Genomic DNA, 14,262 nt, shown 5'->3' on the forward strand with positions numbered 1-14,262 from the left:
TCTTGAAGCAAACACACATGAACAGACTGACGGAGAGTAGGAGAGGGAACCTGGTCTAGGACAGGGAGGTGACAGGGTGAGGAAAGGGCAGGGGGCAGTGTACTTTATCACTGGACAATTTCAGCATAACACTTGCCTGTCCTCACTCATGTACTGCATGTGTCTGTGTGCATGAAACATGTTCATACCACTAAAGCTTTTACAACCAAAGCAATGAGGTACAATTTTATCATGATCATTAATCAATTTATCATTAAAAATAAACTTTTACCATTATAAATGATTCATTTAATTATTAATTTATTGACTTCATTTTTTAACTGGCAAGAGTGAATCTCTTATTAGCAATACATCCATGTAGGCTTCTGTATCACTCTATTTGCTCAGATAGGGACAAGTGTGACAAAGAGTGAAACCATAAGTAAAAAAAAAAGATAGAAAAGGGGTGAGAAGGGGTATATGACTTTTAGCAAAGTTTCTCAATAACTAATCTCAGCTTCAGGCTGCATGCTGCACACAGTCTATTCACTGAGAGTCTGATGCATATAACTCACAAAAATTGCAAGCACTGCCTAAAATCACCTGTTCCAAATGGCTGGCGCTCTCCCTGATTTTTATCATTTAAGTTTTGCTTGAGGCACTTAATAATAAGTAAACCTGATGCATGAGCAGAATTGGATATTATACTTGTTTTCTGATATTTGTCTGTGAAAGAATCAGTACTGGATTGAAGAAAAAAATATTTTTATTTAAATTCTAAACACTTCTTCTGCTATTTTCAGAGTATTTTCTGTACAATCTGCTGCACCACTATTTAAATTAATTATTTTGACAATGTATTTCAGTGCTCTTGTCGATCAAACAGTAGAGCATTGTGCATGGGTTTGATTCCAGGGGATGCATGAATTAATGAAATATATATTAATGCAATGTAGGTTGCTTTGTATAAAAGTATCTGCCAAATACATAAATAGACAACCCCACACATAGAACCAAAACTGTGGCTGGTCACTGTACATGTCAGATGGTCTCTTTCTAACTAAGTGGGTAGTTCTTCTCCAGAATAAGGTACAATAAGGACCAGAATTTTAAAGTCTTGCTATGTGAGACTATTCAAAAAGTTCACTTACATTTAGCTTTAATTACATTAACACTTACAATACTTGCATTAATGTCAAGTTCTGTCATGAAACTCTAGATGGCTCAGGATGATGGGTCATTAATGCAAATTGATTAAATTCACAGCGTTAAATACTTGGCACAAGCTGATTGGTTCATGTTGCCTACACAGCCAATCAGCTTACTGCTTTACATTTAAATGTCTTGTTAGCATTCACTAGAGCATTCCACAGCATTCTTTCAGAGTTCCTCTGAAACCCTCCACCTTCCCCAGCTCCACCTGTATAGATCTGCTATGGGTTATTTTATATGCTATTTGTGCAGCAGCAGTATGTCTTAAATGCTCACAGCACTGTATCGCCGTATGCATTGGCAGTATTAAGTTCCTGTACTTGCTTGCAGCAGCAGCAGCAATAATCTACAACTACAGCAATGTGTAGCCAATATAACCAACAGCAGCAGCAGCATATCAGATCTAGTCCGCCAAGAACAAATACAGTAACATTGTCATATCCATTACCATGCTAAAATCTTCAGAGAGTTATCACAATAGAACTAGTTTACAGCTTGTTTTTCTAAAATTCATCCTTTTTCTACCTTCCATACTGTCTCATAATCACTGTTATATGACATACAAGAAGCTATTTTGCTGTAACTCATTCTCACTTACATTCTCACTTACACTTACACTTTTCAAACTCTCTCTTTGTCTTTTTGTATGCAGCAGCGCCTTCTTCATCCGAGATCCTTTTCTCCAAAACCCCTTGTGAGTCTTCCCAAGGATCTACTCTCTTCTTTCTCCTCCCGTTCCCTCTCCCACTCTTTTCTCTCGCTATCGGCCTGCTGTCCTGGCCTCAACTTTCTTTGCACACAGACTCTCCGCTTTCAAAAACAACTGCGAGAGCAGCCAAAAACACAGAGGGAGACAGAACACTGTACAATGACCGTCTCTCTAAACTGCATTGCTCCAGCACAGACCGACATCATGTGCTTTGAGGAAAAGATGCATGTTTGTTTTTCCCCATGTTTGTATGTGCGTGTATGCAGAGGTCAGCTGCTGACAGGCGCCAAGAATGAACAGCACTTGTCTACATGTGATGTCATGCGTGCATTTAGCATACAGAATTCTTCCCATGTGTTCTGTGTGCATGCTTCACTCATCCTGTCATGTGTTGTGACACGTCCCTCTATCTGCACACTGGAATTTCGACCTCTCTATGTATTCCTACTGGAATCTGGATGGCGCTTTGCCCTGGTAGAGAAAGTGGAATGCGGAACGCCCCCTCCCCCATCTTGTATCAGGCCATAGGGAGCCCAAGACCAAGTTAAAGATGTTGCTCAATACACTGCCCCGGGTCTTATATAGCTCCCAGCTGTGTGGAGCTGGCCAGCACCTTAGTGCTCGAGAGGTCTGGAATGTTTGGAGTGCAAGCATGCTGGAAAGCTCAAGTCACCAACAACAATCTCTTGGAGGTGGAGTAGAGAGAGAAAGAACCATAGAGAAATAGAGAAAAGAAAGACAGGGCGGTAACATATTCCACAGTCTGCCTCACCCAAAAAAACTGCGGTTTTAGTTCCATGACAGATAACAAATGGATGTAAAAACATGCAATTGTGTTCCTTAACTGTCTTTAACTGCCAGTAATAATGTTTTTACGGTTCTCATTGTTTGTCAGGTTTGCATTGTCCAAATAACACAATCAGCCTTAAACCTATAGATACAAATCTGAGTTTAAACATTTGACACAGCAAGTTCCATTAACTCGTAGATATGCATCATAGCATAAAAAGTCACTGATTAATCCACAAATCAAAGAGAAATAACACAGAATTTTCTTTCATAACTGGTATTATTATTGAACTGTAAATATCATTGGTGGGTGTTTCTCACAATAACTATGTATATTAGCAATTATCGTGCATTTATTCTTGCTACTCTGATTCACTGTTAATACAATAGAGCAGTGAGGGTGCGGTATGGATTATGAACAGACAGTCAGTGTTTACTCAGCTGAGCGAATTCTTCAAAATGTACGTGGAGAGATGTGGAGCCAATATGAATTCATTACAAAGTGCTATGCACATCAATTATGAAGTGAAGGACTGAGATTACTGTAACTGTAAACGTGCAATACGTGTTGCTGAAGCACAGGAGTTTTCAATCTTAGCGGTGGCAAGAACTTTCAGCAAGACTCTTATCTAACCCATGGACTCAGGATTAACAAAACTAGATGTTATTTTGCAACAAATTTGATTAAAATATTTAACTACAGTATAACGTTTAACTGATGGTTGGAAAGAAAAAAAATTGAAATAGCTGGGCTGTCATAATGTCATGACCCACTGAACCCCTTGAGTATCTTAGGGATCCCTGGTTAAACATCCTGGGTGTAGTGGAATCCTGAACCCATATAATTTACACCAGTGACACACACACAGATTTGTTGTGTGTGTGTTTACAAAACAAACACTGGCTGTATCTCAAAACCGACTGAGCTGCCTACTTCGAGGGCATCATGTGCGCCTGCGATATTTTTGACAAGAATGCGCCTAGTGAATGTTATCTACGTAGGCATAAACCTTCACCTTTATGTTTGGAAGACTTTAATTCTACTCATTAACTTAATTTCTAAAAAATTGAAATAGCTGGGCTGTCATAATGTCATGACCCACTGAACCCCTTGAGTATCTTAGGGATCCCTGGTTAAACATCCTGGGTGTAGTGGAATCCTGAACCCATATAATTTACACCAGTGACACACACACAGATTTGTTGTGTGTGTGTTTACAAAACAAACACTGGCTGTATCTCAAAACCGACTGAGCTGCCTACTTCGAGGGCATCATGTGCGCCTGCGATATTTTTGACAAGAATGCGCCTAGTGAATGTTATCTACGTAGGCATAAACCTTCACCTTTATGTTTGGAAGACTTTAATTCTACTCATTAACTTCATTTCTGTTCAATTTCTTTTGTGTTTTTGGAATTTTTTTTTTTTTCAGTGAAGAACCACTGAGAGGGGTTGAAAAAGTGCAATAAACAGTAGGTTATCACTGCAGTCACAGGGTGTCACTTTGGTACCACTATGATTTCACTTAAATTTAAAGGCAACAATTAAACTGAATTTTAGTACTATTTTAGTAGCAATGTTTCACAGCGAACTAAAGTGGGATTTAGTATTGTCAACTTCATATTGACTTCTCGAAAACAAGGGATTGCGTTTTAAAAACTGAGAAAAACTCTGCAAATCACACTCAGTACAGACAACAAAAAAAGTTAAAGTTTTTGTTAAAAATGCCTACCTTGTGATTTCGCCTCGTGGATCGTTCGGGTCACGCGCGTCAGTAAAGTGCTCACTGCCTTCGACTTACAAAAGCATACAGTTTTGTGTCCTTCCATAAAGATAAAAGAAAAAGGAGTTAGTCATCGAGCTGGGACAGCCCAAAATTCTTGGGAAGGACAGTAGCCTAGATACAGACCAACAGTTCTGAGATCGACGAGCTTCGGTTCGGAGTCTCTTCCAAACAGACCAGGCGAAGTGTGCTGGCGTGGTGCTGATGCGAGTTTTCTGTCTCGCCCTTTTGAGTTTGTCACGCCTTTGAAAAGAGACGGGCACTATTATCTCTCTACTTTGCCACAACTCTGAAGGAATGCGGTTCGGGACATCCAGAGAGCGACGTAACCACAAACCCCCAAATATGTCTAAACAAAGCAGGTCTCTCAGCTGGTCTGGGGGTCAAATGAATCGCGCGAATCAAAAAGTCGCTGTGAATCATGTGAGTCCCTCAGCGTGATAACAGGGAATGTAACTTTTTATTATTCAGTCCGCGCAAACGTGTCCAAGTTGTCTACGGGCGGTCAAAAAACGACATGCCTGCGATTCCTTTGTCTCCCCAAACCCATCCTCCCACCCTGTAACATGTGAACTGCCCCTGTCTGTCTGTCACAGCGGCGTGCTCACCGAATCGCGTCCAGTCGCCTTTTGCCCCTAATGCCCGACTCTGTCTCGCCCTGGCTGCTGTCATATGCTGTCCACTTGCTGTCCTGTCAAGTCCACTGACGAACGCAGGCTCGCGCCTATTAACAGCGTGACGACACTGACACTGGCACTACAGCGCCACTCCCATCCATTCATAAAGTGGAGGAGCGCGAGCGATTCTGCCTAACAGCTCGCACTGGAGCGCGTGGACAGTCCACGGCGCGTGTTCGCTCGCCGCTCAAAGGCTGAAATTGTACAAGTCATATGTGTGCAAACGATTGTGTTTGCTAACACGGCCATTTCTGTGTTCTAAACATGGCTAGATATGAATGGTTAAATTTAGCTATGCGCTAATTTAGGTTCACAATATTGTGATTAAGTAAATGCTATTAATAACACACATAATGTAAATATTACCGTCAATGAATTTATTTCCATATAATCAGTGACTTCCTCTCTCAAGGAATGCATCACAGTAGGCTAAATATTTACAGTGCCACTGCCAGATCAAAATAAATAAAAGGAATGTAAATATTTAAAATATAAATATTGTTATCAAAATACGAAAACGAGGATAAACAAAATATTACTAGGGATTTCTCATTTCACTCTAATTTTAGTGGTATGTTTGTTTTTGGAAATTGATGGTTTAACTTAATGTAATATGCAAAAAGTATTTAAATGGCTTGCAACACTTCCCAATTCAGTCTGCTGACTAGTCACAATGTCTCCGATCATTTAGCAAAGGAGAGGCAGGGTTCTATTATAAAGCAATCATTGTGCAATAAATCACTTCTTTTTTTTTTTTTTACAGAAAATAGTGAACACTACATGATTTTCAGCATACACTCTTAAAAATAAAGTTCCAAAGGCCAAGCGGGCCACATTTAAACTACATAAAATGCAAAGGGCCACAAACTACAATTTGCATCATCAGACTTTATTTAAGACAATATTTGCAGATTTACTGGTTTAGAAATAAAGTGTATTACTTATCTAAGTCTTGCTTGTCCTTGTCCTATTTAAAATAACACTGAGCATGAATATATATATATATATATTAAGAGTAAAAATCTGGAACAAAAAATTGGATTAAAAGTTTTTGCTATATTGATGCAAAAAAATGTGCATTCATACTCAAAGAGTATTGAACAAACTCAAAATGCTAAAACTAAAAACATTCTTGAGCAAATATAGTTCACAACTTTCTTTAGAAAGAAGTATTAGCCTATTTCTCATATTTATATGAACTATATTGTATCAATATTTTATTTTTTAAAATAGATATCACTATTCTCCCACCATGATTCTGAAAAAAACAGACAACTAAACAAAATAACATGTAATTTACCAGAGTTTCTAGTAAAAATCGCTGCAGTCTATTTATAGAATACAATATTCAACAAATTGATCAAAAAAAAAGTTTAACTAATTATTCATAACTCAGAACTTCACGACTTGCTCATTAAGACTTCACTTGTTTCATTCCTGAATGAATCGACGTTTTTTGGAACGAATCTCATTTTAAGTCACTTGTCTCCACCTGCTGGCATTAGGTTGTAATTGGTACAATCTTTATTTGAAGCATGGTCACTTTCAAAATGGTGATTTATAATATTTTGATCACTTCTGCAGTGTTTATATCCGAACTATAAACTTTTATTCCAGTACTTCTGTGATTATTTGAATGTTTGTAACACAGAAATAACGATACAAAAGACTTTGTACAGATGTTTGTTTCATATAGCCTACGTAAACTGCTCTGCAGATTTGAATGTTACAGAGTGATTCAAGGCTTTAATACATATGAATCCTGTCTTTTATGTACAAGATTGCGTGGGTGATTGAATCTGTTCGCTATCTAGCTATTTATTTATATATCCAACAGTATATGACAGTAAACATACGTCGCGACAATAAATGGTTTAGCTGTGTTCTCAAGCCATCTCTGGTATAGGTAGCCTAAAATAATGGACCTTTTTCACAAGACTGTGACTGTGTTTAACGGTCATCAGCATCGTAAATCCTCGAAAGTTTTTCATATTTGTATTTTTTTAAAATGTATGTACATTTATAACATTATTCTTTGTATTATATCACCTTTGCATCAAATTACAAAAAAAAAAGTTAACGCTAATGCGAGGGTGTTTCTAATGCAGTGTCTATGGGACAGATGGTAAATTTGACATAGTTCTCTCTTCTGGCAGCCATTATCAGTCTCTCTCAATTTTTTTTCCTTTTATTGAAAGTCATGAAAACACTATCATGGAGTTTTTCTTTTGCTATTTGAGCAAATGGGAATGCAAAAAATATATTTGTAGTACTGCTATTCAAGTTAACCCAACTATGACGACTTCTGCTGCTGAGAAACCCGGAAATGTGAAAAAGGTCCATAAAGTATATTTATAATCCAATGCTAATCGACATATTACCGTATAGAACATATTATCTGCCTCGTTCTGTGACAAAAACCGCACATCAGCTCACAAAATGAAGTTATTTCAAACACTCGACTGATGTTGTGGAGTAAAATCATGTTATTATCATGTCCTCTTTTGTTGGACAATGCTTTTTAAGTTGTATGGGGCATGCCGCGTGTTGCTTTTTAATTGCACGTTAGTTACAGCGCTTGCAGAGATCGAGCAGCTTTTACTACTGAGATTGTATACATTTAATAAAAATCTAACTGCCTAATATTTTGAGCGCAAATTGTAATAAAAATACTTCAGCATGACGCGGGCCACAAAATTAATGCAGATGGGCCGCCTGTTGAGTAGGCCTACCCTATGCTATTCTGTTTTTCTTCACAATTTGTACAGTGTCCCAACTTTTTTGGAATCGGGTTTGTATTTTTGGTTCCCAAAAGAACCTTTCAGTGAACCATTCCTAAAAGAACCACTTTGAAGGACATTTGAAAAAAATCTAAAGAACCCTTTTCGACTATAAAGAACCTTTTCTGCATTTTAAAGGTTCCATGGATGTTCAAGGTTCTTCATATAACCATTGATGCCAATAAAGAACCTTTATTTTTAAGAGTGTATATCATGGATAGTTACGAGTAGCTAATTGTCTCTTTGTTATCTTTCACACAAAGTTTCATGTTTTGCTAAACAAGTACTGACATAGTACAGACCCACAGGGGACACACTCACTGGTGAGCATAAAGCAGTTTAAACGTGCTCCGCTGTGCAGTCGGTTCCCCTCTGCTGGACCTGTCAGAGGCAGAGCACTTCACATATGGCCTGCATCAGTGACACACATGCAGCTCCATCTCATTACAGACACACCTGGGGCACATTCAGCAGGGTTTGTTATTCTAGAACATTTCAGCAAATTTCAGAGAACAGAATCCCACATGTGATATGAGACTGATCCATTCTTAAGCAAAACTTAAACTTAAATAAACACTCTTGGGAAAATATTTGCTCATCGATATTAAAATGTTAAACTGTGGCCCATATTAATAATAAAAAAGTGAAAGTAAAATTTAAATTGGGAACCTTCTCTACAATAGAATTGATACAGATAAAAAAAAAAACATGATAAAGATTAAAAAAAATAATAAAGCCAGAAACCAGAATGTTTACATTTGTAATAAAGATTTGTAAAAAGAATAACAAAACAATCATGCTAATAACAAATAGATCAGAAAGTCCTAAAGATTTGCCCAAACTTATTATTATTATTATTCAGTGAAGGAATCTATGCCATAGCACTGACAAAGCGAGAATTTCTTTCTGTTTACAAAACAGTAGACTGTTCCATAATGATTGAGCATCATTAGGTGATGCTGTTTACTGTTCAATGGTTTTAGAGACTCTTTCTGAGAAGTGATATTCCTTCTTGTAACATCCTTTGAGTTTTTCTGAATAACTATGTCACACACTGTTATTGCTGAGGCTGAATGACAGGTGAACAGCGTGGTAGAAACATATCAGGCTATTCAAGTTAACACCCATGCATTATTAGTTAGGACAGTTTTTTGCAATTTGCAAAATAACCCTTTTTAATGACGAATGCTGGTAACCAATGTTGGTATATTGGTTACAGGTCATTTATTTAATTATTTAGCTTAGCACTAAAAGAATACCATGGTAAAAATAAATGGTCATTTTTACAAATTTGAAGTTCAGAATATTTTCACCCACAGCTTTGAGCTTGGTGCAAATGGAGTTAGGATGTTATTTAAATAACCCGCTGTCCAAACTAAATGACCTAGTTTATTTAACCTTGTGGCAATTGGCGATTTCACCAGGGTTTTCAGATATCCTGGGATCTGCTCCAAGAAAAAAGCTCCCTCATGCTTGCCACTCTGTTCCACAAAGTGTCTTCTGAAGTAGGCCAGTAGGATGTGTCCAGACTCGTCCCTCTCAGTTAAGATATGAAGTGTCCCTGAAGCATTTGAAAAATCTGTCTTCATCTTATTATCTAGAAATAATTAAATATTGTACCTGATTCATAGTTTCCATGCAATCAAATTACACTTTTGGTGTTTCTAAGTCTAGATTTCATAAACAACACACAAGCACACTTGTATTGCACTGTGAACTTGTGAAACAGCTTGTTTAAGGACTTTTCTGTGTACAGGCAGCCTACAATACAACAACAAGCTGTTGCTGATTCCCCCAGGGTTTTTATTCCAAAGTGTCTTTCCCAGCAGTTTTTTTGCTCAGGCTTCTACCCAACACTATTGATGTACCAGTGGGCACAATGAGTAATAAAGGTGGCTTCAGTGCAGTCCACTGCCTCTCTCCCTTCTCCCAGGGGGGTAAAGTGCTGATCATTGGGTTGGAAAGACCTTAGGCTGATTCTAACAAAGCCAATGCTGGCCAAAGCCATAGACATATGAAAGACTAGGGGTTAAGCCTGGCCAGATCAATTTCTCTCAGCAACTCTCTGTGACCCTGGCACTGAACAGGCAGAGCCTACAATGGCTTGTTTTCTGTGGCATAGAGCCGTGACATTCTCCTCACTGATCCACTAAACAAAAGCCCATTACAGAGGTGCCAATTGAGCTTGAACAATCACCCACAAAAGCTGTTATTTACATAGATTCTGTCCCCAGGCTCAACCCCTCTGCCCTCCCCCCAAAAAACTGTCCAGTGGCAGACTAGTTGAGCTCTTCTCTCTGTGTGAGAACACTTTTGGGTCCAATTGCAGAATCGAGATCACTGAGCCGTAAATACATGGAAGCTTTTGTAGGTAAGGATATGAGAGCTAACAAATAATTAGGAATAATTATATTTTGTTTCATGACATAAATAATAAAAATGTTAATACAGATAAAATAATACAAATATTTTATTGTTTTATATTTTTTAATGTATTATACTGTATTACTTATTACAAATACTAAAAATAATACAAATAATATAACTACCACAAATATACAAGTAACTTACGGTACCTGTTACATACTTTCATTATATATGTAACATATACATATACCTGTTACATTACTCTCTCTTTCTCAATTCAATTCAATTCAATTCAATTTAATTCAATTCAAGTGAGCTTTACTGTATTGCCAAAGCATTGACCATTACATGAACAAAAGAACAAATAATGATTATATATTGCATAAACAAAACAAGAATCTGTAAATCAATAAGAAAATAAGTACATGAACATTTTTTTAAACAAGAAATAAGAAAATGGTTAAGACATTGTTAAAAAATATATAATAATAAAATATTAATAATAATAATTCTCTCTCTCTCTTTACATTGTTGTGTTGTAAAATCTATTTCTGATTTATGGTAATTGATGTCATTTATATTCTGACTTCACTGTAAAAAAAAAAAAGCTGAGTCAACTTAAAAAAATAAAGCAACCAGCTGCAAAGCATTTTTGAGTTTACTCAACTTCGGTGGTTGAAGTTGTGCCAAATCATTTTTGAAAGTTCAGTGAAGCTGGATAAGGGAGTTGAGCGAACTTTAAAAATCAAGTAGCCACAACTACATGGGCATGAAGTTCAGTCAACTCAAAAAAGCTTTGCAGCTGGCTGCCTTGTTTTTTTAAGTTGATTCAACTTTATTTTCATCTTTTAATTTAGATATGAATAATCTCATCCATATTTCTCAGCCATGCTGTAAAACAATGCCATCATTACAGAAAATATTTATTCACAATTTTTCACATTGAGGCCCCTTAAGAGGCAAAAGAACACTTTCCTCTCTTCTTGGAATGCTTTTAAAGTGATTTTACAGTCTTAAAGTGCTATGTCTATGAACAAGACTTCAGGATTCTAAAAATGGCAACAAATGTGTTTGAGCAATCCAGTTTTACAACTGTAAAAACAACATTTAAGGTTCATTACATTAAAATTTAAAATATTTCCTCTTTTGACACTTTTACGGAAACATCAGATGGAACAACAGCAACAGCTAAGTGCTTTCCCTTATCCATATCCAGCTATTTAGACATTGACAGTTTGCTTTTGAAGGACTGGACTCTTGCTGAGCACTGGGGAGTATGTTAGACTAGTTTAAGTTTTTATGTAGTTAATAAAACCTTACTTGTATCACACTTGACGTGTTCATTGTTTACTCATAACCGGAGTCAATAATCATGCAGATTTACGTTACAAACTTATAGAATTGTACAGTAAGAAAGTTATTTCCTTTAACCAGGAAATTAACGTTCTTAGAATTGACAAGACGGTTGACCCTGAGTGGTCAGCTAAATATCTACAGTGCATCTAAAATATTAATAATTAATCATAATTAGTTATGGTTAATTATTCATATTTCCCCATGAGCTGATTCGCTACACAAGGTCAAAAGCCTTTTTTTTTTTTTTTTTTGAATTCTGCAACTGCATTCAGACAGTAAGGGCGAAAAACACAAGGGTAAGTAAATCATTTCATTTGTTGTTTATTTTTTCTATATACATTTTCTGGTGTATCATTTCATATTAATCTCACTTACCCTTGGTTTTTGCTACATTACTGCTTAATCTTATGATTGTGTTGTGTGCTGTATTCTTTTCACAGGTTGGAGGTCAGATGGAATGTCTCCATCTCAAGGTTTTCAATGTCTCAGGACAGTGTTTTGCAGCAGTAATTAACTATTATCTTTGCTTTAGAATAATACTTTGAATGGTGTTTTCAGATGAAATCAGAAATCCAAACACTGAGAAACTCAAATTAATAAACTACTTTTACCATCACTTTGTCTCCTATGTCATGGCAGACAGTAGAGTTAATGGATTAGTTTTGGATTCCAGACAAAACTGTTACCCCCTGATAGGATCTGGAGATGGATTTGAAGTATAAATGTATGTGCTGATAAATCATCTTACCAGGCAAGTCTTCAGGAAATCTTCACTTTTCCCTTTGAGAGCTGTAGCCTTTCTATGAGCAAGCACATTGGAGGTCTGAGAGACAAAGAAAGACAAACATGGAAAAAATGATATGCATCGATATGGAATATGGAAAAATTATGGAAATATGTCAAATAAATTATATGCATCATGTGTTTAGATTAATTCAAAATCCTACATTACCTATGTTACACACTAAAAGAAAGTCAACCCAACAAATCATAATAGGTTCCCCTTAACGAGAGATGTAGGAACACAATCTAAATAATTACCTGATTATCAAGTTGGTCTAGGAGGGTCTTCATATTATCTCCATATGCTCCGCCGCGTACCCTATACAACTTGATCATCCGCGGTGTATATTCATCCAGAGAAGAGAAAAATTTACTCTTCAGGTTTGTTTGTGTGATTCTGTAAAACTCAGCACATATCTAAAAAAAAAAATGAAAAATCTGAATTAACAATAAGAATACAGCAAGTGTACAGTAAGTCTATTCATCTTACAGGGGGAAAAAAAACACAAGTTACTCTTTAAAACTTACCTGATGTTCCAAAAACAATGCTGGCCATTGTCTTAGTACATCAGCTACAAGAGGTTCTTCTTCAGCTATCTCCTTCCTTCTCAATGAGAATGTCGATTCCATTTTCGAGTCAACAAATGCCATGTTGAGATGTTTCTTCTTCAATTCCTCATGTAATGCATCCCTTTCCTTTTGAAGGGAAGAATGAAACAATATCGCTCATCCAGTTTAATATCTCCTGAGTTGCACTTTTTGAAACATGCAAAATTGTCTGCATATAAAGGATCAATGATGCAAGTTTGCACTCTAGCCCTATATAGTCTACAGGCTCTGAATGTGTGTTTGTTTCACAAAAGCTGTTAGCTGTAACACATGACTGTGGATTTGGTATAGTATCTCCAGTCTCTTCCGACCATGATTCTTCATTGCTTTCCAAATCATCAATTTGAAATGTAACAGAAGAGCTAAAATCATTGAAACCTTGAGACTTATGTTTACGAGACACGTGACTACTAAAAGTTGAAAGAACATTGGTAGTCAACTCACAATCCTTAAAAGGACATTTGACTGCATCGTCTCTTTAAATGGCTTCCGATATGGTTTAAAAACTGAGATGGCTGACAAACATCTTTAAAATCACATAAATGGCATGTAAAATTAAAGTGCTCTGTCACTGCACCAGTCTGTTTGTGTGCTCTTGTCAAATGGGATTTTAACGCACCTATAGTTTTGCAAGTGCAAATGCAGTCAGTATACAGGCAAGGCTGCTGCCAGGATCGCCCTTGATAGTGGTGAAACCTGTAGTGTTTCAGGAGCACCTCTCTGCTACTGTGAAGATATGTGGACTAAAGGCGTTCTTATAACTTTATATCACAATATCCATCCTGGTTTTCACGTCAGCACTCTGTTATCTGCCATCTATTGATTAATAACATAATTCTGTACCGAATCTGAATGATTCTTACTAACTTAGATCTCGCAGCGAAGTTGATAATTCTGCTGTGTATTTCCTCTTCACCGGATCTCTCAACGCTCGCGCTGCGCTATCTAACGTTAAACGGTCCGGTACAGCGCAAACGAGCAGCGTGAATTGGTTCCGTTTTCATTTTATTCGCTCATTAATATTTCTTATATCCGACAGAAATGACAACTCTTATCAATTGGACTGTGTTGTGGTCAGACCAACGGGACTTATAATAAAATCTTACCGTTCTTCATATTCGTTTGAAGCCACAATCAAAAATAGATCACGATTAAACTCGCTACTTTAACGAGAATACAACGTTAGACAAAATCAAAGTGGATATTAATGAACGAAAT

General features: G+C 36.9%; 1 long non-coding RNA gene across 2 annotated transcripts; it reads right to left on the minus strand.

The window, feature by feature from the left end:
• Nucleotides 1–12,003: 12,003 nt before the first annotated feature.
• On the minus strand, nucleotides 12,004–13,771 carry LOC107552553 (uncharacterized). Of its 2 annotated transcripts, none has more exons than XR_001604862.1 (4): nucleotides 13,664–13,771; nucleotides 12,964–13,131; nucleotides 12,694–12,852; nucleotides 12,004–12,475 (listed from the first exon to the last, which is right to left on the minus strand). It is a non-coding gene; the product is annotated as an uncharacterized lncRNA (long non-coding RNA). The 2 variants fall into 2 exon arrangements; XR_001604863.1 differs by having other exon boundaries at nucleotides 12,435–12,452.
• Between the last annotated feature and the right edge of the window lie 491 nt (nucleotides 13,772–14,262).

This window comes from Sinocyclocheilus grahami, unplaced genomic scaffold, assembly GCF_001515645.1.
Source record: "Sinocyclocheilus grahami isolate Dianchi unplaced genomic scaffold, SAMN03320097.WGS_v1.1 scaffold453.1, whole genome shotgun sequence".
Classification (NCBI taxonomy): Eukaryota; Metazoa; Chordata; class Actinopteri; order Cypriniformes; family Cyprinidae; genus Sinocyclocheilus; species Sinocyclocheilus grahami.